Here is a 21,982-nt window from a genome sequence, read left to right on the forward strand (position 1 = left end):
TGAATCAGAACAGAGACAATGTGTCTGAGAAGACAGCATGGTGAGAAACGGTTGGATTCTGATGTATTTTAGAGACATAATTTTCAGGCAGAGAAGTCAAGGTTGATTCTAAAGTTTAGGCCTGAGCATTTGGACGTTTGGAGTTGTCTTTAACTGAGATATGTTTGGAGCAGATCTGTTGGGAAGATCAGGATCTCAGTTGGGGGCATGGGAAATTTGATATGCTTATGAGATATTCAGGTGGCAAAAAGAAGTAGAGAGTTGGATATATACCTTTCACATAGCAGTTATTTAATAAATGTTTATTTGACAAGAGGAAGTCTCTGCCCATAACAGAATGATTGTGAGATTACACTAAGACCGTGTATATAAAAGTGCTTTGCAAAGTATGTTATCCAAATGCAGAACGATTAGATATGATAATATCATACTCTACAGACTAGGAGATAAAGTAGAGTAGAAGATATCTTTGATTTTCTTTATAAAAGATTTAAAAGATTGCAGCCAATAGATTGAGTCATTCACTCAACAAATTTTGATGGGGTTCTTAGGCTGAACTATTATTATCTGAAATTAATGTAGGATGATTTAGAAAAAGGTAAACTAGTCAGAAAGTATTGTCTATATTGCCAGAAGGGCTAAAATTCACATTAACAAGTGATGGCAGAAGCCACTAGGGTGAATAAAATGAGCAATGGGCCACCAATTTTCCTATAGTTACTATATTCAGCAAATAGTTATCTTGGCATCAGTTAATTTTCAGACGTAAAAACATATGAATCATTCCAAAGATCACATTATTTCTTACTCAACACAGGTAATTATTGCCCTCCCCTTCCTGCCACTCCTTCAAACATAATATTGAAGAATCAACTCTCTAGACCACAAAGCCTTTAGAAGGAAAGTTTTCCAGAAGACAGTGGAAAAAATTAAAATAAAAAGGAAATAGGAAACAGTACAGTGACTGAGCCATAATCTTGCATGAAGCAATTTGGACAACTGGTCTTTAAAGTGCATCTCCTGTGGACGTAAGTGCTCATTTCAGAGACAGAGACTGATGGAGTAAGAGAGCCAAGTACAGCAGAAAGGGAAGGAATATGTGTGCCTATACAAAGAGTTTGAACAATCGTTTGAACATGATATACTTTGCAAAGCACTTTTATATATATGGTCTTTGTGTAATCTCACAATCATTCTTTTATGGGGTGGGTGGGGACAGTGGAATACCATTTAAATAGATGATGACATCAGAGTTGGTGTCTTGACAATACTATTGCTTCCTATCAGCTTCGGAACTCAATACAGGGGCCATTTCCTTAAAATTTTATAAAATTCCCCTGTATAAGAATATGGGGAATGCTCTTTTCTGGGAAAGCAGATAAACTATAACATTAAATTGTCCCTTTTATTCTCCATGAGAGCTCATTTTGCATAACAAGAAACAGGAGCTAAATGCCAGTAGAAGCCAATATAGTTTATAAATCTAAGAAAGCTGTATAATTTTTGTATGCAATGTGTCATTTTCGCAGCACCTTTTTTTTCCACCGGTACCAATTGTTTTGTAAGAAACAATAATTTCACTTTTGAAATTCTAGTCAAGGAATCTCCTAATTATTAAAAAGTTTTATGACTAAAGAATAGCAAAAAGCAAAGCAAAACAAAAACAACAGTCTACTAGAAGAAAGCTTAACTATGAAATATCTTTTTGATGAAATGTTGTGACTCATAGCTGTTATTTAGAAATGCTCACACTTTAACTTATTGGATGGTTTCTAAGTTTCTGCTTGAATGGTGAAAAATCTAGGATGGAACAGCACATAAAAACTAATTATAGAACAAGTGCACTGAAGAGACCCAGAAGGCAGCCTGATTTACCTTTTTGATTTTGGCAATTAGTCATCTAAGCTGACAATTTACCTGCCCTGTTTGAGAAGGTTCCAGAGGGGTTCCTGTACTTGTACAATAGGCAATTCCATATGCACAAACAAAGTGACAGGTCTGTGGAGAGCCAGGATATGACTGCTTAAAATTTACAGATAAATGGGTTCTATGCAACAACTGATTACTTAGCAAAGTTTTTATGAGAACGAATAGATGTGAGACAAAAGATTGGGAGCCACTGGTTCCATAGTTTAAATGACTGCATAAATAACAGCTGGAAACTCAAATTGTTTTTCTTAAAATATAAAAATATGCAGTATATATATTAAATAAAACAGAAAATAAGTTTGGTGATGATGTGAAGAAATTGGAACCCTTGTGTACTGTTGGTAGAAATGTAAAATGGTGCAGCTGCTGTGAAAACTGTATGAAGGTCCTCAAAAAATTAAAGATAGAATTAGCATATGATCCAGCAATTCTACTTCTGGGTATATACACAAAAGAATTGAGATCAGGGATTCAAAGAGTTATTTATATACCTATGTTCATAACAGCATTATTCACAATAGCCAAAAGGTGGGAGCAACCCTAGTGTCCATCAACATGTAAAATGAAACGTGGTATGTACGTACTATGAAATACAATTCAGCCTTAAACAGGAAAGAAACTCTGACACATGCTGTGTGTAATATGAATGAACTTTGAGGACATTAAGCTAAGTGAAATAAGTCAGTCACAAAAGGACAAATATTGTGTGATTCCACTTATACGACATACCTAGAGTAATCATATTCATAGAGACGGACAGTAGAATTGTGGTTGCCAGGGGCTGGGGGGAGAGGGGCATGGGGAGTTATTGTTTAGTGGGTACAGAGAAGAGTTCTGGATAAGAATGTCGATAATGGTCACACAACTATGTTAATGTAATTGATTCCACAGAATTGTACACTTAAAAGTGGTTAAGATGGCAAATTTCATATTATGTGTATTTTACCATAATAAATAAATATACATATTATATATGTATAAAATATATACATATATAATATAAAAAGTTAGGCCAATGTTTCTTAATCTTTTTTTTTTCGTTATGGCTCCCCCCATAAATACCCTTTTTAGACTTTTTTTTCCTAATCATCCCCCTCCAAAGATATCAACACCAGAGATATGCCATGTATTTATTTATGTACAGTATATATATCTGTGCTTTATGTATAAAAAGAATAAGATTTGTTTGCCCTCCAAGAACCACTTTCCACCCTGTGTATTATCGCCCCCATATGGAATGTAAGTATCAGTCTGTAGTGACATGAGGTCAGAATCTATGAGGACAAAACACAGAATTTTTTGACTAGTCTATGTTAAAAGTACAGGTAGAGATCATAAATCATAGACTCAAAGAAACCTGTGTGCAAAAATATTGAAAACCATTCATATAGTCATCCATTCTTTCATTTAACAGGTATTTTGTAAGCACTTTCTATGTGTTAGACCTTGTGCTAAGCAATGGGAATATAATTATGAACAACAGACATGTTCCTTACTCTCATAGTAATTTATAATCCAGTGGGCAAGACCAATATTGGTCAAAAATCACACAAATATATGTAAGACAGTATCATCAGTAAGTGCTCCAGAAGAGAAAATAGGGAGATACTTGGTGCTATAGGCCAGGGGGAAGGAGGAAGAGCTTCCTACGGGAGTGAGGTTGGAAGATGAAGATGCTTCAGCTACTCAAAGAGGAGAGGGAGACCTTTCCACACAGGAGGGACAGCCTGTGCAAAGGGCATGGCACCACAAGAAACCAAAAGAAGACATGAGGGGCTAGGATATAGCAAGCCAGGTAGAAAGGGATGCAAAATGGAACTAGCCCAGGCTTCTCAACCTTGGCACTATTGACATTTTGGGCCTGTTAATTGTTGTAAGAGGCTATTCTGTGCATTATAGGATGATTAGAAGCATCCTTGGCCTTTACCCTTTAGAAACCAGTAGCACCTCCCACTAAGTTGTAACAACTGAAACAATCTCCAGACATGGCCAAACGTCCTCTGGGGGTCAAAAATCACCCTCATTTGAGAAGCACTGGTCTCGAGAGACAGGCATGCATCAGATTGTATAGGCCCTGTTAAGGAATTCTACCTTATTCTGTGAGCAATGGGAAGCCTCTGAGGGATATTAAAGGGTCAAGGGGGTGGACAAAATTAGAACTGCGTTTCTAAAAGATCTGCCAGCAGTGAGTAAAATGGAATGAAGGGAAAGCTCAGGCCAGAAGAGATGTGAATAAAACAATTAAGAGGCTAGACCAGTTTGGAAGTTCCTAGACGAGTCCTCGTGAAAGATAATAACAGCTTGGACTAGGGAGGTAGGTGGCAGAATGGAAAGAAGTGGATCGATTTGAAAGATAGGAGGTAAAACCAACAGGACTTGGTGAGAGATTGGACACAGGATGCGGCAGAAAAACATCAGAGATGATTCGTGCTAGAGGAAGTGGACGGGTGGTGGTGCTATTTACTAAAGTGGCCTGGAGATGACCTGGGTTTGTGGGGGAAGATTGCACAGTTTGATCATGTTAAATTTGAGAGGGCTTTGAGATGCCCAGGAACAGATGCTAAATAAGTGATTTAATATATGGCTCTAGGAGGTCTGGACTGGAGATAAAATTGGGAGCAAATGGTCTGAAGGTGGTAATCTCAGTTGTGAAAGTGTATGCCATCTCCTAGGGAAGGAATATAGCAGGAAAAAGTGAGGTCCTAGGACTGGCACCTGAGTGTGGCCATTATTTAATGACATGATAGAGAAAAATACACCTCAAGGCGTCAAAGAAGGAATGGCTGAGAAATTGGTAAGATCAAGGAGAACGTGGACTCCCAGAAACGCGGGGAAAAGTGAGTGAAGAAGCTGTTGTAGTCTGTTTTCTGTCACTTATAACAGAATACCTTAAACTGCGTGATTTCTAGAGAAATGGAATTTATTCTTTGTAGTTTTTTAGGCTGGTAAGTTGAGGGAGTACATCTGGTGAGGGTCTTCTTGGTGGGCACTGTCTGCAAAGTCCTGAGACAGTACCAAGTATCACACGGCAAGAGGGCTGGGTGTGTTAACATGCTCACTTGCTCTCCTTATATATTTTTATGTTTTGCTTTTTGGCATCTGGTCGGTATGGGGATCTGAACCCTTGACCTTGGTGTTACAAGGCTGTGTTCTAACCAACTGAGCTAACCAGTCAGCCTCTTTTGCTCTCCTATGAAGCCCCTGGTACCACTCCTGTGATAACCCACTCATCTATTAACTCATTAACTCATTGATCCATTAATCCATGAATGGATGAATCCATTCATGAGGGCATAGCCCTTATGATTCAATCAACTCCCAAAGGCTTCACTTCTCAACACTGCCACATTGGGGATCAAGCTTCCATATGAGCTTTGGCGGGAACAAACATTCAGACCAGAGCAAGCAGGGAGTGCTAAACTGTGTCACGTGCCCTGAGAGATCCCATAAGGACAAAACAACGTCTATTGGATATAGAGCAAAAGTCATTGTCGATCATAGTGAGAGTGGTTTGGGTGGTTTGACAGGGACAGGGGCCAGATGGGAATGGGCTGAATATGAGGTGAGAAAATGGAGACAGAGTATAGATAACAGGTTGGATCATGGAGGGGAGGAGTGACACAGTGAAACCTTGGGAAGGATGTAAGGATGTTTTAAAATGGGAGGGATGTGAGCACACGTCAGTGTCAATTGGGAAGATTCCGGTTGAGAGGAGTTGGATATTCAAGGAGTAGGGGTGCTGCTGAGGTGGGAGGGAATGGGATTCGAAGCATGGAGAGGCAAGGGCCTAGGGGAAGGGGGGTGGCATCGTCCTGTGCTCTGAGGAGGAAGGAGGAGAGGAAAGGCTTGAGTGTGGTGTGTGTGTGTGTGTGCGCATGCGTGCGTGTGTGTGAGTGTGCGTGTGCGTGCGTGTGTGTGTGTGAGCGTGTGCGTGCGTGAGTGTGCGTGTGCGTGTGTGCGTGTGTGTGTGCGCGTGTGCGTGTGTGTGTGCGTGTGTGTGAGCGTGCGTGTGCGTGTGTGTGAGCGTGCGTGTGTGTGCGTGAGTGTGCGTGTGCGTGCGTGTGTGTGTGAGCGTGTGCGTGCGTGAGTGTGCGTGTGCATGCGTGCGTGTGTGCGTGTGTGTGTATGTGTGTGTGTGGCAGTGGTGACGTTGAGAGGCTTCTGCTGACAGTGAGAGGAGACCAGGCACAGGAGACGGTGAGTTCAGAAGTCTGAGGAGAGTGAAGAAGTTTGAAATGATGAGAATTATTATTAGAATAATGATTCTCAGGAAGGAGCAAACCCTTAGTTAGCTAAGAAAAAATAACATTATGATCGAAATACTCCTTACTTGTATTTGTTTCTAGGGCTGCCATAACAAAGTACCAAAAACTGGGTGGCTCACAACAACAATCAAACTGATTCTCACAATTCTGGAGGCCGCAAGTCCAAAATCAAGGTGTCAGCAGAACCATGATTTCCCTGAAGTCTCTAGAGGAATCTTTCCTTGCCTCTTCCAGCTTCTGCTAGTTGCTGGCAATCCTTGACAAGCCTTGGCCTTCCTTGTCTTATAGATGCATCACTGTGATTTCTACCTCAGTCTTCACATGGCCTCCCCAGCATGTATGTCTCCAAATTTCCCTCTTTATAAGGATACCAGTCACTGTATAGGGCTTACCCTAAACCTATATGACCTCATCTTAACTTTGATTATATCTGCAAAGACCCTATTTCCAAAAAAGGTTTTAGACACAGGTTGCAGGTGAATATGAACTTTGGGGGATGCTATTCAACCCAGTACAGCTAAGACATGAGACCATGCTGATGCATTTTAGAGATACTTAAAGAATTAAAACAAAAACATTTTAATAGTTAAGGTTTATGGATTCAAGTGTCTCATATGCACAGTGTCAAATACTCCTCACAACAACAATTGCGGTGTGTGGTGTCTTCCTGTCCCTATGTTACAGATCAGGAAATGGAGGCTAAGAATAGCTGAGTGACTTGCCCAGGGTGAGATTCTGGCAGAGTCAGGATCTGAACCCAGGCACACTGACTACAGAGACCTCTTTTAACAAGAGGCTCTATTGGTTGCATTTTTCCAGTTACTCCTGAATTAATCATAAAAACAAGTTAATCAGCTAGTTATCTGTCTCAGGAACTACCTCTCCCTGCCAACATTCTTTCTTATTATATTTTTTCCACATATAGCTTTTTATACATTCAGAGTGTTTACAGCCCCATGCTGACAGCCCACTGTGTGGGAACAGAAACCTGCTGCTTGTTCCATGTGGGCTGGCAAAATATAGCTCTCCTTTTTCCAGTAACTTCTGAGTTCGGCTTTCTTTCCCCAGGTCCACAGCATCTAATTCATGGAGCTCTCAGAAGTGGAGAACCAGGATGACTACTACAGCACAGGAGCTGGCTGCATCCACACCCAGAACGAGCAAGGGGCTTATGTCATGTATGACGAAGCCTTGAATGATCTACAGGAGCTAGAGGCACAGCTGCTGCTCGTGGCCAGCCATTACACTGAGAAAGAAAAAGGGGAGTCAGATTTTTAAAAATTGGCCAAACAAACAAGAAGTTCTAAGGGCTCTATTTAACACCATCCACCTAACCTAGAAACACATATCCAGTAGTATCTGAAAATTCAGTAAGCCCATACCACTACCCTCCCCAACACTCAACACATCCTGATTTAGAAAAGATACAGTTTTGTTTCCAGCCCAACCCCCCTTCTGAAGGAGAATGTGGCTACTTTTTCAGGGTTTGGTTGTAGTTCTTGCTGTTGTTTAGACTCTGCTTGTTGCCCAGGGGCATTTCTGCCATTACCTACTGGGTACAGGGGATGTGGTACAGGGCCCTGAGGGAAGCAAAGTAAGCAAGTGAAATGAATGGCTTTGCTAAGAGATTGACCTTGAGGAAACTGCATGTAGAAGCTGAGATATCCCTGGGTTCCTAACAGGAAACCACCAGGATGCAAGAAGATCTGGCAAGGAAAATGCCAGACAAGCCCCAGAGGGACGAATCATTACTCAGGGTAATTAAGTAACCCATAATCTGTATTCTTTCTTCCTTTTGGCATCACTCAAATTTATCCAATTTTAGAAATAGATGAGGTAAGTATTCCTTTTGGAATAATATGACAGCATTAGCATTACATTTGGAAAGAGCTTAGAATTTCTAGACACATTGCAACACCTAAAGGGAAATGTGCTATTTTGTAATATATGTAGACTGTAATTAAGGTTAATTCATGTTCATATTTTTATAAAATGCTATTTGATGAATGTTTGACAACTAACTTTCCAGATCCCAGACAGAATTAATTTAATATAAGATTGAACTCTTGTCCTATCTTTGCTACAGCCATTGATTGGTGTCTGAATCGTGGGATGCAGTGATGGCATCCCACATTCCAGGGTGTTTAATTTCAGCTCTTAGCTCTAATCTTTACTGGTTATCCTACATACTAGTGTATCAGTTTTTGTACATATTAATTAATAATACCATGCAACTATTTCTAGCTGCCAAGAATTTAATTGGATTGAAATACTTAGTCAGTAGTCATTTAACCACATGAGCACCTTTCAACTGAGGTAGTAAATGTGGTATCATTCATTGTGAAGTGATTTCCCAACTGCTGCTAGAGAAGTTCCTGATCAAAGTCTTTCTCTTGCTTCCTATCCATCATATACCTGATAATTATTAAACTTCAGCACCTGAAAGTTTCTTACCTTCTAATAATTCATTCTGAAAGAGACCACTTTAAAATTTTAAATAATAATAATGTTGGTAGTAAAAGTTTACATTAATATGGTGGAAAAATATTTCAGCTGAATAATGACAATGATTACCCTAATTGATTTTTTAGTAATTAACATAATTAAGGAATATCTTGGAAACCTCTCTGAAAATTTTGACTTGGTCACCATTAACGGAAATAGCAGGTTAAACTGGGTTTGTTGTCTCCACCAAGAACCTATTTTTAGAAAAGGAGAAATGTATGTTTTACCTTTGAATTATAGGTTTGAGGACATTTTAGCAGAGATTTCATAACTGAATTTTGGTTTTATTTCTAAAATTGGTCTCTAAAACTAAAATTAGAAATTAAAAACAAAAAATTCCTGTTGACTTAGAAGTCAGCAGATATAAAATTAGGGCCTATTCTTTGCAAATGGCTCTTTAGCTGATCTTTAGGAATCCTAGTGAATGGTTCAGTATTTCCCTTTCTAAAATGGAGCTGATAATCTCAAGGGCACATTTCTAATAGGAAGATCTTCTTTGGGAGGCCTGTCTCTAATCATTCCCACCCTCTTCTCTCTCAGGTCACAAAGAGAGCAGTGAGTCAAAGAGTGGCCAGGACTGGAGATGGGCCCACGCAGGTGTGGACAGATTTGCTGTGTTCTATGACATGTGGACTTGGGAAGCAGCTCTTCTAGAAAACAAGCACCAGGAATTTTTGCCTAGAAGACAAAACATTTGTTAAAAATCGTTTTTACAAAACCCAGTAATTTTTTGTTGCTGTTGTTAAACCCAGTGGGACGTTTAGGGCAGCTCTCAACAAAGCGAATTATTTCATTTAAATAATCTCTGCTAATTGTAAGGATGTGAGTAATAAATTTTATTTTTTTTATTATGGTTCTTCATCACAAAAAAATAAAATGTGAGAGATACTACTTTGTCTTATAGGCATAATTTAGGCTGTATAATTTAGGCCTTTCTTATAGTACATATTCATTTAGTGATTCCATTCACACTCATTGTCGAGTCACAGGGACGAGCCTCACTGTGCTAACCACAGACAAACTGGCTGACCCTATCATGGCCTTTAGAAATGTGTGCCACATGTAGGTGGGTAAAAGCAGTCGGGTAAGGAGTGCTGAGTGCAATAAGTTATGAGCATGAGTTTAAAGCAATGAAATGGCAAGTTACTAAGTCATCATTAATGATTCATATAGCAAGAATAAATGAAACACTGCAGATGTATTGCTCTTCACTTGTGTTCTTAGCATGGATTATTAGGCCTTCTGATAATCACCAATTGTTAGGAGTTTAGTCATCAAAATTAAGTATTTACCCTGCCAGGTACTGTTCTGGGCATTAGGGACATGTAGATAAATAAGAGATGATCTGTAAAGGTTGATTCAATCTCTAACCAAAAATTATAACCCAGTGGCTAACAGCTTACAACAGAGGCACATTCAAGAGCCACCAGGACCCCAGTGGAAGGAGAGATTTTTGCCTGGGGTGAGGGGAGACATTTGTTGGTGTGGAGGAAATGCTAGGAATGCTTCCCAGAGGAATTGATATTCAATTGTGTTACTAAAAGATGAGTTATATGTTGCCTGGAAGAGAAGAAAAGATTCTTTTTATCAGCACCACACTCTCCTGAGTGAGCCACGGGCTGGCCCTAGAAAAGATTCTTTTTAAAAAAATTTTTTTTTTATTATTATTATTTTACATTCTAAGATGCTGTTGTGGAACTGTTGCAGGGAGGGGAAGAGGGTGGGAGGAGGAAGAAGGAGGGAGGGGGCATGGTTGAGACCCGTGGCACTCCCCTCATTCCAGCAAGGGAGCCCAGGGATTATCTGGTGGTGGCTTGATTGTGGCTGGGCTAGATGTGGACTTTGTGGGAATGTGGATGAGGCCCTTGGCCTCCCCCGACCCCAGCTTGGGAGCCTGGGGGCTTCTGGTCCTTCTGAGTTTTACAGATGTTCTTTGGTGGTGTTAGACCTTTACTGGTTAACATCAGAACTCTGTCTCTGATCTATGGGGTTTTTGTTTTTTCTTTCAGTTCTGTGTTGGATTATTCACTATTCCCACCACTTAAACTCAGCACTGGAACTAATTTGTTGTCCTTTTCTTCTAAAATGGGGGAACTTCCTATGGGAACCAGCACTTGAGCCCTGTGGTTGAGCTAAACTGCTACTTTGCTGCTGATTCTCAGGGGAAGCCTTTTTGTGCAACTCAGGTTTTAATTGCTGACCTTGTAAGCACTTCTGGATCTTGTGAGGGCCAGTACTCGTGGGCTGTGTGGAAACCCTAGTCTGGGCCTGAGTCTTTTCAGCCAACTGCACCCCCTGCAGTTCTATATTCCTTACCAGTCTCCGCTGAGTGGGCCCGTGCTGATTGGAGGGCAGATCAGCTGTCCTTGCTGTGCCCCAATGTTCCCCTGGTGGGCCAGTCTTCCCCACTGCCCCTGCTCCAAACATTTCCCATTGGATGGGACATGTGCAGGTCCCTTGTGATGCCTCACTGGCCTCTGAGTTTCTCCTTTTTTGAGTTGTCTGTGGCCCCTCATTCCTATGTGGGTCTAAGTGGTCTTTCTGGCCTGAGGGCCACCAAGGCCCTCTTCTCCCCTGCAGCCTCCAAGCAACTACATACTAAGGGTACAGCAGCAGCTTTTGCCAGCTCTTGTTCCATGTGCTCACCAGGGCCAGCCTCGAAGCAGCCAGGGCTCAAAACGGTCAGAGTGGTTTTTTCTTTCTCTGAGCGTGTAAAATGGGAGTAGCCAATTTGGAGAATGGTAAGAAGATTATCATGGCTAGGACATGAAGACACGATGGGAAACTAGCTAACCACATATTTTGGGTGTAAACTATGAAGGGCCTTCTAATCACGCTATTTTAGAGTTTACATTATAAGCAAAGAAGAGAATTAGTGAGTTTCTGTAGGGGACAATGTGATCATAGCTTTGTTTTCAACCGCTATCTTGGGTGTCAGTGTGGAGAATGGATTGGAATAAAGAGTCCCTAGAGAAAAGAAGTGCAGTTACTGCAACAGTGATGTGAAGAGTTGGGAGGGGACCTACACGCAGGATGTGGCAGTGGGAACTGGAAGGAGGAGCAGATTTGAAAACCCTCTGTAGAAGTGGAAATGGTAGGATTTGAAGACTGGATCTGGATGTTGGAGTTAGAGAATAAGGGTGTAATTAAAGTGACTTCCTCAGGGTCAGGGAGAAGCCATTAACTAAAACAGAATGCAGGAGGAGGAGAGCATTTTCAGAGGGGAAGATGATATTGGCTCTAGGACATAAGGCATTTGAGAGGATTTGCTAAAACCCAGGTGTGAATGTTTTGTGGGGAGCTATAGGTTTAAAGCTTAGGAATGGGTATGAACTAAGGCATGAATATGGAAATTGAACCACAGTAATGAATCAAAACAACTAGGAACAGTTAAAAATGTCTGAAATGGGTCCCTGGGTAGCACCAACATGTACGGGACAGGTCATGGAACAAGAAGGAGTGGCCAAATAGACTAGAGAAAAATAAGGAAGAAATAATATTGTGAGAGCCAATGAAAAAGAGTTTTAATTAGGAGAGGGTGATTACTAGTGTGGAATGCATGCAGTAAACATCAAGAAAGATGACTCCTAAAAACCAGGCAGAGGGGTCAGCACTCAGGTGGTCACTGGCAACTTTGTAGGACTCTTTCAGAACATTTGTGGTGGTGGAAGCCAGATTACAGTGCACTATGATGTGGTCAGAGGATGGGGAAGTGGAAATGTTTTCTTTGCTGTTTTGTTTTTTTTAAAGATGACCAGTAAGGGGATCTTAACCCTTGATTTGGTGTTGTCAGCACCACGCTCAGCCAGTGGACTAACCGGCCATCCCTATATAGGAATCCAAACCCGTGGTCTTGGTGTTATCAGCACCGCACTCTCCCAAGTGAGCCACGGGCCGGCCCTGGAAATGTTTTCTTTGAATTGTTTTTCTAGAATAGATGGTTTACCATTTTATCTGCTCTCTGGTCTGTTACTCATGGAGATGTAGGTCATCTGATTTTTTGAAAGCACCTGGCTGGGCTTTAAAGGGTGCAAGCCTTGGGCTTTGAAAAAAAGTTCTTTTCAAAGATAACTGGCCTCTACATGGTTTGTCTGCAACACTGAGGTGCCAATCAGAACCTTACTTTGATCAACTGAGTAAATGAGAGATTTAGATTCTTACAGTTGTAATTAGGAAGGCTAATATTAGGTATAAATAAGACAGAATCACTAAACTCGACAAGCTTATTGGTCTAGGCATGAATTTTAAACAGTCCCCCTTTTCTGACTCTCTCCCTCTCCACCTTTCTTTTCAATGCCTCTAGGCCTCTCGTGGACGGCCCAGGCAGGACTCAGGGCAATAGAAAAACAGAAGGGCAGAGAGGACTGAGAAACCAATTTCTCCGCACTGTGGCCTACAGTTCATTCTGAGCTAAACTATCAGGGCTGTCCACTAGTTCCTCCTACTGTAAATCAACCTATTTTAATTTAAAACAATCATTGAAAATAGCTCCTTCTTTTCTATCCTTTGAATAAACTCTTTACCGAAAACTGAAATATTTGTGCCCAAACTGTAAAATATGGCCTTCTAAGTCAGAAATTCTGTCAAAAGAGCCTATTTTTAATGGATAATCCAGATTTTCTGTCTAAAGTACAATTGATTTCCCCCAGTGCTGATTCTACTGCCAAGTTTTTCAGCTGTTTTTGATTGCTACATACATTGGTATTATTTGAGTTAAGAATTGCTTGAATGCATTGGGTTCTTTTAAATCCTTAAAATAACCATATTATGTATGAAGGCTTATAAAATTAGAGCTGGTATGAATTTAGGTGGATTAAGGGAGTCTTGGAGAAGCCAGATATCAACTGCACCAGCTCTTAAGTGATGCTGTGCCATCTGCTGATTCTTTCTATGGGCACCAAAGGCCATATTTACAGGGTAATTTGAATTAATGTATAGAGCACTAAAATTTTTTTCATGTATTATTTCTTTGAAAAACCAAAACGAACAAAAAAGTCTGTGACAGTTGTGTCTAGCATTGATTTTCTGTTTTGCACTTTAGTTTCACCTAAAATACTATTTTCAGAAGTTTTTTTAACCCCAGAAATTAAAAATGTTTGAGGTGAAAATAACATAAACACAGTAAGGTTTGAAATTATTCATTTTGTCTATTTTCCTATTTTCTCCAGTGTTTGAAGCCTGCTGTCAGTGGGTACCATACATTATTTTGCCTGGGAGTTGGCCCTTGACACACACAGGTGACATTTGACAGACTGGGAAGACTTCTTAGACAAATTCCAGCCACAGAGTTTAAATGGAAATGGGCCAGTTGGCAAACAGATAATAAACAGAACCTGTGAGGCAGAAAGATCACGATCCCACCCCTGTTGGGAAAGAATTCATTAATAAAATTATGTAATGGGCCATCTGAGAACTTCTCAAGGTTGAGCCCCAAACTTGAAAATGCTTTATCCATTTTCCTTCAGATAAACTATTGCAATATTTGGGACATACTTGTACAAAAAAAAGGGTTTGCTACTTATCTGAAATTCTAATTTGACTGGATGTCCTATTTTTTTATTTGCTAAATCTGACCATACTATCAACCATGATAATGGGTATGGCGATTCAGCCTGGGCTTCTGCCATCTGGTTTCAGCGACTGGAATCACCAGCCAGAACCCTCCCCTACAACTACCCATGAACTTCTCCTGCCAAATAACCTAACAACTGGGCTCTTTGTGCAAAAACAGGTCAAGGAGGTATAAACACTATAAATCAGCTCCTGAGATTGCCCTGGTCCAGCCAAAGAGGTTCAAGTTAGTCCAGAATGAATTAGGGAAGTAATTGTTTCTATCTTAATCTTCCCTTGGGGCTACTAAGTGACACCATTCTTACTCCATCTAGTCATTTCTCCTTTTCTGTTTTATCTTTTGTGATTTAATAAATAAATGTGATTCTAGAGCAGAGCTCGGTGGATTGAACAAGGAGATTTAAATCACCCTGCTGGCTTCATTTTCTCTGGAGCTCACTTAAAGGCCGGGGGATAACCACTTCCTTCACTTCACACTAGTGATGAGTGTGTTTCTAACTTGTGGAGCACCTTCTGTGGCCTTAGCTTTTAGCCTCATTTGGTGATTTCCTTTTTATACTAAGGTTGATCCAGGGTCCCTTAGACCAATGTTTCCCAAAAAGGCATCCCACAAAACTGAGTGGGATGTCAAATGCCCTGGGCTCTCCCTCCTTGAGCCTTAGCATTGGCTCTACAACACTGAGCATCTCTTAATAAAGTATTTTATTCCTAGTGTGCTATTCAAAACTCTTGTATAGAGGAGGAAAAACTTTCTTAGATTCAGTGCCTGAGCCCTGAAAATTAAACTGACAAAAGGCAAATTAACAGGAGAAAGAATTTATTGTGTATGTATATGGAGATTTTCATAGAAGACCCAAAAAGCAGTTAGACCCAGGGGCTTATATACCATTTTAAAAAGAGTAATAAATTGTGGAAAAGTAACTAGAAAAAGGAAAGAGGAGTGGGCTTCTAAGAATGGTAAATTGTGGGAAGGCGAATATATGAAGAAACGAATGGAAGATAAAGGTTATTTAGGAAGGCTTGTTATGCAGACTCAAAATGGTATCTTCTCCACTGATAAGAGTTGTCTCCTGTGATTAAGATTCATCTTCCTCTTCCTGCTATAGGAGAGGAAGACATCTTCTGTCGGGAAAATAGAATAGTTTAATCAGCAATAATCAGCCACAATGTATATCGACAAAATAAAATTAAAAAAAAAAAAATCATTCAGTTAGTAGTAAAAAAAGAAATGGAAAATTTTTATGGGAAAACTTCGTTATTAAAGTTGGATGACAAATCTAAAAAAAAAAAAAAAAAAAAAGAATAGTTTAATCAGGCCCCCCCTCACTTCAGGTCTGGTTGGGTGTGGTGCAGCACATTCTTTGTAAACAAATTTTTGTGTGTGCATGGGTGGAGTTAGTGCACATGCGCGCCAATGTATCTTTTTAGTTTTGTTGCTATTCTTGTGTTCTAGAGTTGTGTGGAGCAGCTGCCATGAACTGATGGCTGGCAGAGAGCTCGCATCAAAAAAGAGAGCATGTTTACTTTGCTGGCAGCTGCTCAGTTTTTCTTTGGACTTTGGCAGTAGCAGTTGAGTTTCTGAGTTTCTCTTTGGACTGCCTAGCTCCTAGACATGTGTGTGCAGAAATAAAGACTACTCTTTCTTCAACAAAAGCTCCAAGGACCTTTTTTCTGGTTACTTAGCTCACAGACCTGCATATGAACGGTTTGAGACCCAGTCTGGACAACAGGCTTGAGGGGTCTGTGAGCTCCAGACCCAGCCCTAGCTCTACAATTGGTGTAGTTGTAGCAGGATTATGGGCAGGTAAAAGAGCTCGACAATTGGCATAGTCTGTGACAGGATTCGGAGCAGGTACAGGAGCTAAAAGCCCTTGGAAGAAGGAGGAAATGTGGCTACTTTTGAATACGCTCTGCCTGTGGCCACCTTCTTGTTGACTGGGATCTGGTTGCTGCTCAGTGCACTGCAAGTCAGCATAGACCAAGCACTACAGTGGAAAACCCCTTGGGAAGGGGAGGAAATGTGGCTGTCCTTGAGCATGTGGTGCCTGGTGGCCACTTTTCTGCTGACCAGAGCCTGGCTACTGCTCTCTATGCTGCAAACTGATCGAGATTTGAAGAAGAGAGCAGAGTTGTTGGAAGCGCAGATGATTGTCCTGGAGGATAATGTGCAGCGACTGGTCATCCCTGCTTCTCACACCAGGGAAGACGACCTACCCAGTGGTGAGTTGGGTGAGACTGTGTATCTCCAGGCATGACCTGTTGTGCATCAGAAAATGAAGCACGAGCATCCTGTGGGACCAGGTGGACAACCAGTGGGTGATCTACAGGTGACCCAATTTACTAACTATGTCCTGTATACCCAGGTTGAATTAGTTGACTTGGGAAGACAGTTCAGGCAGAAACATGGGTAGACCCTGCTGCTTGGCTGTTACGGCTGTGGGACCTAGGGTTGGATAGTGTGATGTGCTCTGGTGAGGAGATGGAGAAATTGGCCTCCATTACCATGCACCCATCCCTGAGGTAGCAGCTGCAGAATAGCTGCAGATATGCACAAGGGTCAGGTAATCACTCCTTTACAGAATGGGTGAATGCAGCTGCCTGAACTGTGTGGGCAAATGCTGGAGAACTGCCTGAGATTGTTAGTAAATGGCAAACATATGCTGAGTTGGTTCAAATCATTTGGGAGCTGGGGATGAGGCAGCCCATGTTTAATGCGAACACTCGTGGTCCGGATGATGAAAATTTTATAGGCAGCATTAGAGACATAGTGCTGCAGAATGCCCCGTCAATGTCCTTTGGGTCACTGATAGCCATACTGGCCCCATACATTGGTCATCCTATATATGAGGTAATGACCATGATAGCCAGCTTGGGTGAAGTAGAGGATAGAAGACAAGCAAAAGGGGTCCAAAAGGTGGCTAGGACCAAACCCCCAAGAAATACTTGGGATTTTATCCCAAAGGGACCAAGCAAGACTAGCCATAAGCAGATGTGGCTTGGCTTGCTTGCAGCAAGGGTTGATAAAAAGAAAATTGACCAGCAGCCAAATGCAGTCCTGTTTGCTTTGTGGTAGCAATTGAGCCCTGAACAGCATTTTACCAAATGTCCGGAAACAGGTAGTAAGGTACACTTGGTGGATTTAAAAGATTTTTTGGTTGCTCCTGAAGAGGCAGATGAACTGTTCCATTTTGACTTGAGAGCAGGCCAAGGTGCTCATCTTTTGGGGGGAGGCGAGGACCAGAGGCCTCATGTTGAATTGGCAATATATTGGTCGAGGACAAATGTGCAGCATGTTTTGGCATTGGTGGAGATGGGTGCAGAATGTAGCCTGATATATGGCAATTCAGATAAGTTTTCAGGGGCCACAGTTCATATAGATGGCTATGGAGGACGTACTACTGAGATCAAGGCTGTGTCATTGCCATTGGGCATAGGAAGAGTACCTCCTCGTGTATATATTGTATATATATCCCCCGTAGCTGAATGCATCTTGGGTATGGATGTACTTTACGGTTTGCACCTGCAAACAACAGTTGGAGAGTTTTGGCTGCGAATACGGACAGTAAAGCCTGTGTTATGAGGATATGCTAAACATGACCCGCAGGTGTTACCCAAGCCAAGACGTGTAGTTAATGTAAAGCAGTATCACCTACCAGGAGGACATGCAGAGATAAGTGCCACTATATTGGAGTTAGAGAAAGTCGGCATTATTTGTCTGGCTCATAGCCCATTTAATGCTCTGGTATGGCCAGTGAAAAAGCCTGATGGTACCTGGAGAATGATTGTAGATTATCGAGAACTCAACAAAGTAGTGCCTCCTTTGCATGCAGCTGTGTCTTCAGTTCATGACTTGATGACGACTCAGCTGAGGACTTATCATTATGTATTGGACCTTGCAAATGCTTTATTCTCTATTCCAATCTTGGCTGATCACCAAGACCAGTTTGCCTTCATGTGGGAAGGAAGACAGTGGACCTTTCAAGTATCACCCCAAGCTTGTCTGCATAGCCCAACTGTCTGTCATGGTTTGGTGTCTGAGGACCTAGCCAAGTGGACTAGGCCCAGCAAAGTTACAATGTTTCACTACATTGATGACGTGTTCCTAACCTCTGATTCTCTCACAGATTTAACCCAGGCAGCTCCAATGCTGCTAAGTCATTTGGAACAATGTGGGTGGGCCATGAACACAGCCAAAGTGCAAGGACCTGGGCTGTCAGTCAAATTCCTGGCAGTGGTCTGGTCGGGTAAGATGAGGGTCATCCCAGAAGCTATTATAGACAAGATACAGGCATACCCTCGACCCACAACTGTAGCTCAACTATAGACATATTTGGGACTTTTGGGGTATTGGAGAGCTTTTGTACCCCATATGGCCCAAATGGCATGCCCACTGTATGCATTAACAAAGAAAGGAGCCCTCTGGGATTGGACTGGGGAAGTAGAACAGGCTTACCGGGCTACAAAAAGGGCAGTATAGCAAGTACAGGCTTTACAAGTGGCCAATCGCACTAAGCCTTTTGAGTTAGACGTACATATAACACAGGAGGGGTTAGGATGGGGTTTGCAGCAGAGACAAGATCGATTCCGCACACCTGTAGGATTCTGGTCTCAGCTCTGGAAGGGCGCTGAAGTGCACTACACCCTAATAAGAAAGCAGTTAGCAGCTGTGTATTCTGCCTTGATAGCCACTGAAGCTTTCACAGGAACTGCCAAAGTTCTAGTAAGGACGACATACCCCATAACAGGTTGGCTGCGCACATGGGCAACCAACCCTAAAATGGGTGTGGCTCAGACTCCCACTTTGTCTAAATGGGGAGCATATATAGAACAAAGGAGCACTGTGTCAATGAGTCATCTGTCCAAAGAGTTGCAAACTGTGCTAGGCCCAGTAGAGGTCGTAGAGGAAACTTTGGCACAACCCTTACCCATGGAGGTGGAGGCTACACCTTTCCATGAGGGACAGGGACCTATCACAGAGCAAGCTTGGTATACAGATGGCTCTAGCATGGATCCTTCAGCATCATGGACAGCTGTTGCTGTCCAGCCCTTAACAGGTACCATGTGGTATGAAAATGGCACAGGGCAAAGCAGTCAACGGTCTGAATTGAGAGCAGTATGGATGGTGATAAAAAATGAGCCTGGGCCATTAACCGTCTGTACTGAAAGCTGGGCTTTGTACAAAGGTTTAACCCTTTGGATTTCTACTTGGAAGTATCCATGGTGGATGGTAGGCCACTGACCCATGTGGGGACAAGCCATGAGGCAAGAGTTACGGGAATTGGGACATGAGAAAGAAGTAACTCTTTTCTATGTCACAGGACACTTCCCCTTGGCCAGTCCAGGAAATGATGAAGCCGATGCCTTGGCTAAGGTAAGATGGCTGGAGAGAACCCCAGCTACTGATGTAGGCCAGTGGTTACGACGACAAATGCAGCATGCTGGCAGCAAAACCATGTGGATGGCGGCTCAAAGATGGGCCTTGCCTATAAAATGGGAAGATGTAGTGAATCCCTGTCATGCTTGTCCAGTATGTGCTCAAGAGAGTCCACTCCCCTGGTGGGTGCCCCACACAGATGGGCAAATAACTCAAGGAAGGGTGCCCCTAACTCGATGGCAAGTGGACTTTGTCAGACCACTGCCAAGGTCAGAGAATTTCAGATACATCTTCACTGCTGTTAATACGGCTACTGGTCTTCTGTTTGTATGGCCTTGTAAGGCCCCAGACCAGGTAAACACTGTGAAGGCATTGAATAGCCTTACTGCCAAGTATGGCCAGCCTGTAGTCATAGAGAGTGATAATGGAACCCACTTTACTGGACATGGAGTTCGGATGTGGGCCTGCCAGTTGTTTATTCAGTGGAAGTTACATGTGCCATATCATCCCCAGGCAGAAGGAATGATTGAATGGTACAATGGTCTTTTAAAAAAGGGACTAAGACTATCTACCCAACCTCCATCCCTGAAGGGGTGGACACGGCGGTTACAGCTGACAGTCAGAATTCTAAATAAGAGACCTCGCAAGGGTGGGCCCTCTCCAGTGGAAGCTCTGTTGCATAGGGCTGCAGCACCGATACAGCTGCAAATCACTAATCACTACTAAAGATAAGCTATTGAAGCCAGGATATGGCAAAAATGGAAATATTCTCTTATCGGCCCCAACCTGTTTGCAACAGGGACAGACAGTACAATGGGAATGGCCTTGGAGAATAAAAGCCCCCCACATACGCTGGGTAAGTTTAATAGGGCTTTGGGGAAAAGGATTAGAGGAAGGCTTCCAAGTTTCACCTTGGGTGACAAGTACCTGGCCTCCTCGTGGTCTGGAACAGATAAGCTCTCTATTCTAAAGGGAACATTTGTATTATCATTATGGCCAATTATGAGTTCCCCTATATGTTGCTTTGTGTTGCTTTACCCCCCACGGATTTGTCACCCCACTTCCCCTGGGTGACAGAGATGCAAAGGATTACTCAAAGCCCATCTCTTCTGAGCAGTGAGAGGCCCTGAAGTGGCTAACTTCCCTGGGAACGCTCAAGCGAGAGCCAACCCTTCCATTTGGGAGATTAACGCCAAATTGGGGTTCTCTTCCTGCATTTATTTTCCAGACCAGGAAGTTACAGGAAGAGAACAAAGGTGGGGTTATAGTTTAACAATATAGGCTGGTAACTTTCAGTGAAACAAGCCAGATGACATTCCAGTGGACAATTAAGTGGTCCTATCAACAACAGTTTGATCTTAGCAAACATTCCTTCTTAACAGCAATTTCTCAGTATCTTTACATAACAATCAGTACTAGTCTGTCTTTGAGCCAGCAACCTGCTGTGCCACAATCCTTGGCTTGCAACAGAGACTTACAGCTTGAGGGAAATTTCCAGTCCTCTGCAAGGTCAATATTTGAAACTGCAAGGCTTTGGAAAAGCAGGCCCTGTGAAGTACATATGCTTTTTAGTATATTCCACACCTATATTGTTACTTGTAGAACCTACAGATCCAGCAGTGTTAGCAGATAAAGTATGGTATCATAAACCAGGTAAGATACCTATTCCTGCAACCATCCTTTCTCAGGATGGCAAACTGATGTGTATCTTACCAGATGAGAGAGAATTTCTCCTATTGTTACCAATAACCCTTCTGTCTTTTCACCCATAGTGTTCTGGCTGCAGGCACTGCACCTGAGTTGCATGATTGGTGTGTCAGCCTACTTAATGTGCATTGAATTGCCCATCAGTATAACTACAGGATTTGCATGGAAAATCACACCAATGATGACTACCAGCCAGACATATGTGGCTAATAGTTAAAAGGACAGAACTACAAGCCTTAAAGACAAGCCTTAAGGCATACTGAGCAGACAATAGGTTATATGAAAGTAAGAGTCATTTATCCTCACTAAGGGAACATCATGGAAGATTCTGAATGTGCAGATTATACTGTGAGGGACCCTGAAGGGGTGGATTGTTGGGAAAATAGAATAGTTTAATCAGGCCCCCTCACCTCAGGTCTGGTTGGGTGTGGTGCAGCACATTCTTTGTAAACAAATTGCGTGTGTGTGTGGGGGGGTGGAGTTAGTGCACATGCGCACCAATGTATCTTTTTAGTTTTGTTGCTATTCTTGTGTTCTAGAGTTGTGTGGAGCAGCCACCGTGAACTGCTGGCTGGCAGAGAGCTCGCATCTAAAAAGAAAACATGTTTACTTTGCTGGCAGCTGCTCAGTT

At 42.1% G+C, this 21,982-nt stretch overlaps 1 pseudogene; it reads left to right on the forward strand.

Moving 5' to 3' along the window:
* Positions 1–21,982, forward strand: part of LOC134379124 (uncharacterized) — a 153,272-nt pseudogene that overhangs the window by 37,142 nt on the left and 94,148 nt on the right.

Source organism: Cynocephalus volans, chromosome 5, assembly GCF_027409185.1.
Source record: "Cynocephalus volans isolate mCynVol1 chromosome 5, mCynVol1.pri, whole genome shotgun sequence".
NCBI lineage: Eukaryota > Metazoa > Chordata > Mammalia > Dermoptera > Cynocephalidae > Cynocephalus > Cynocephalus volans.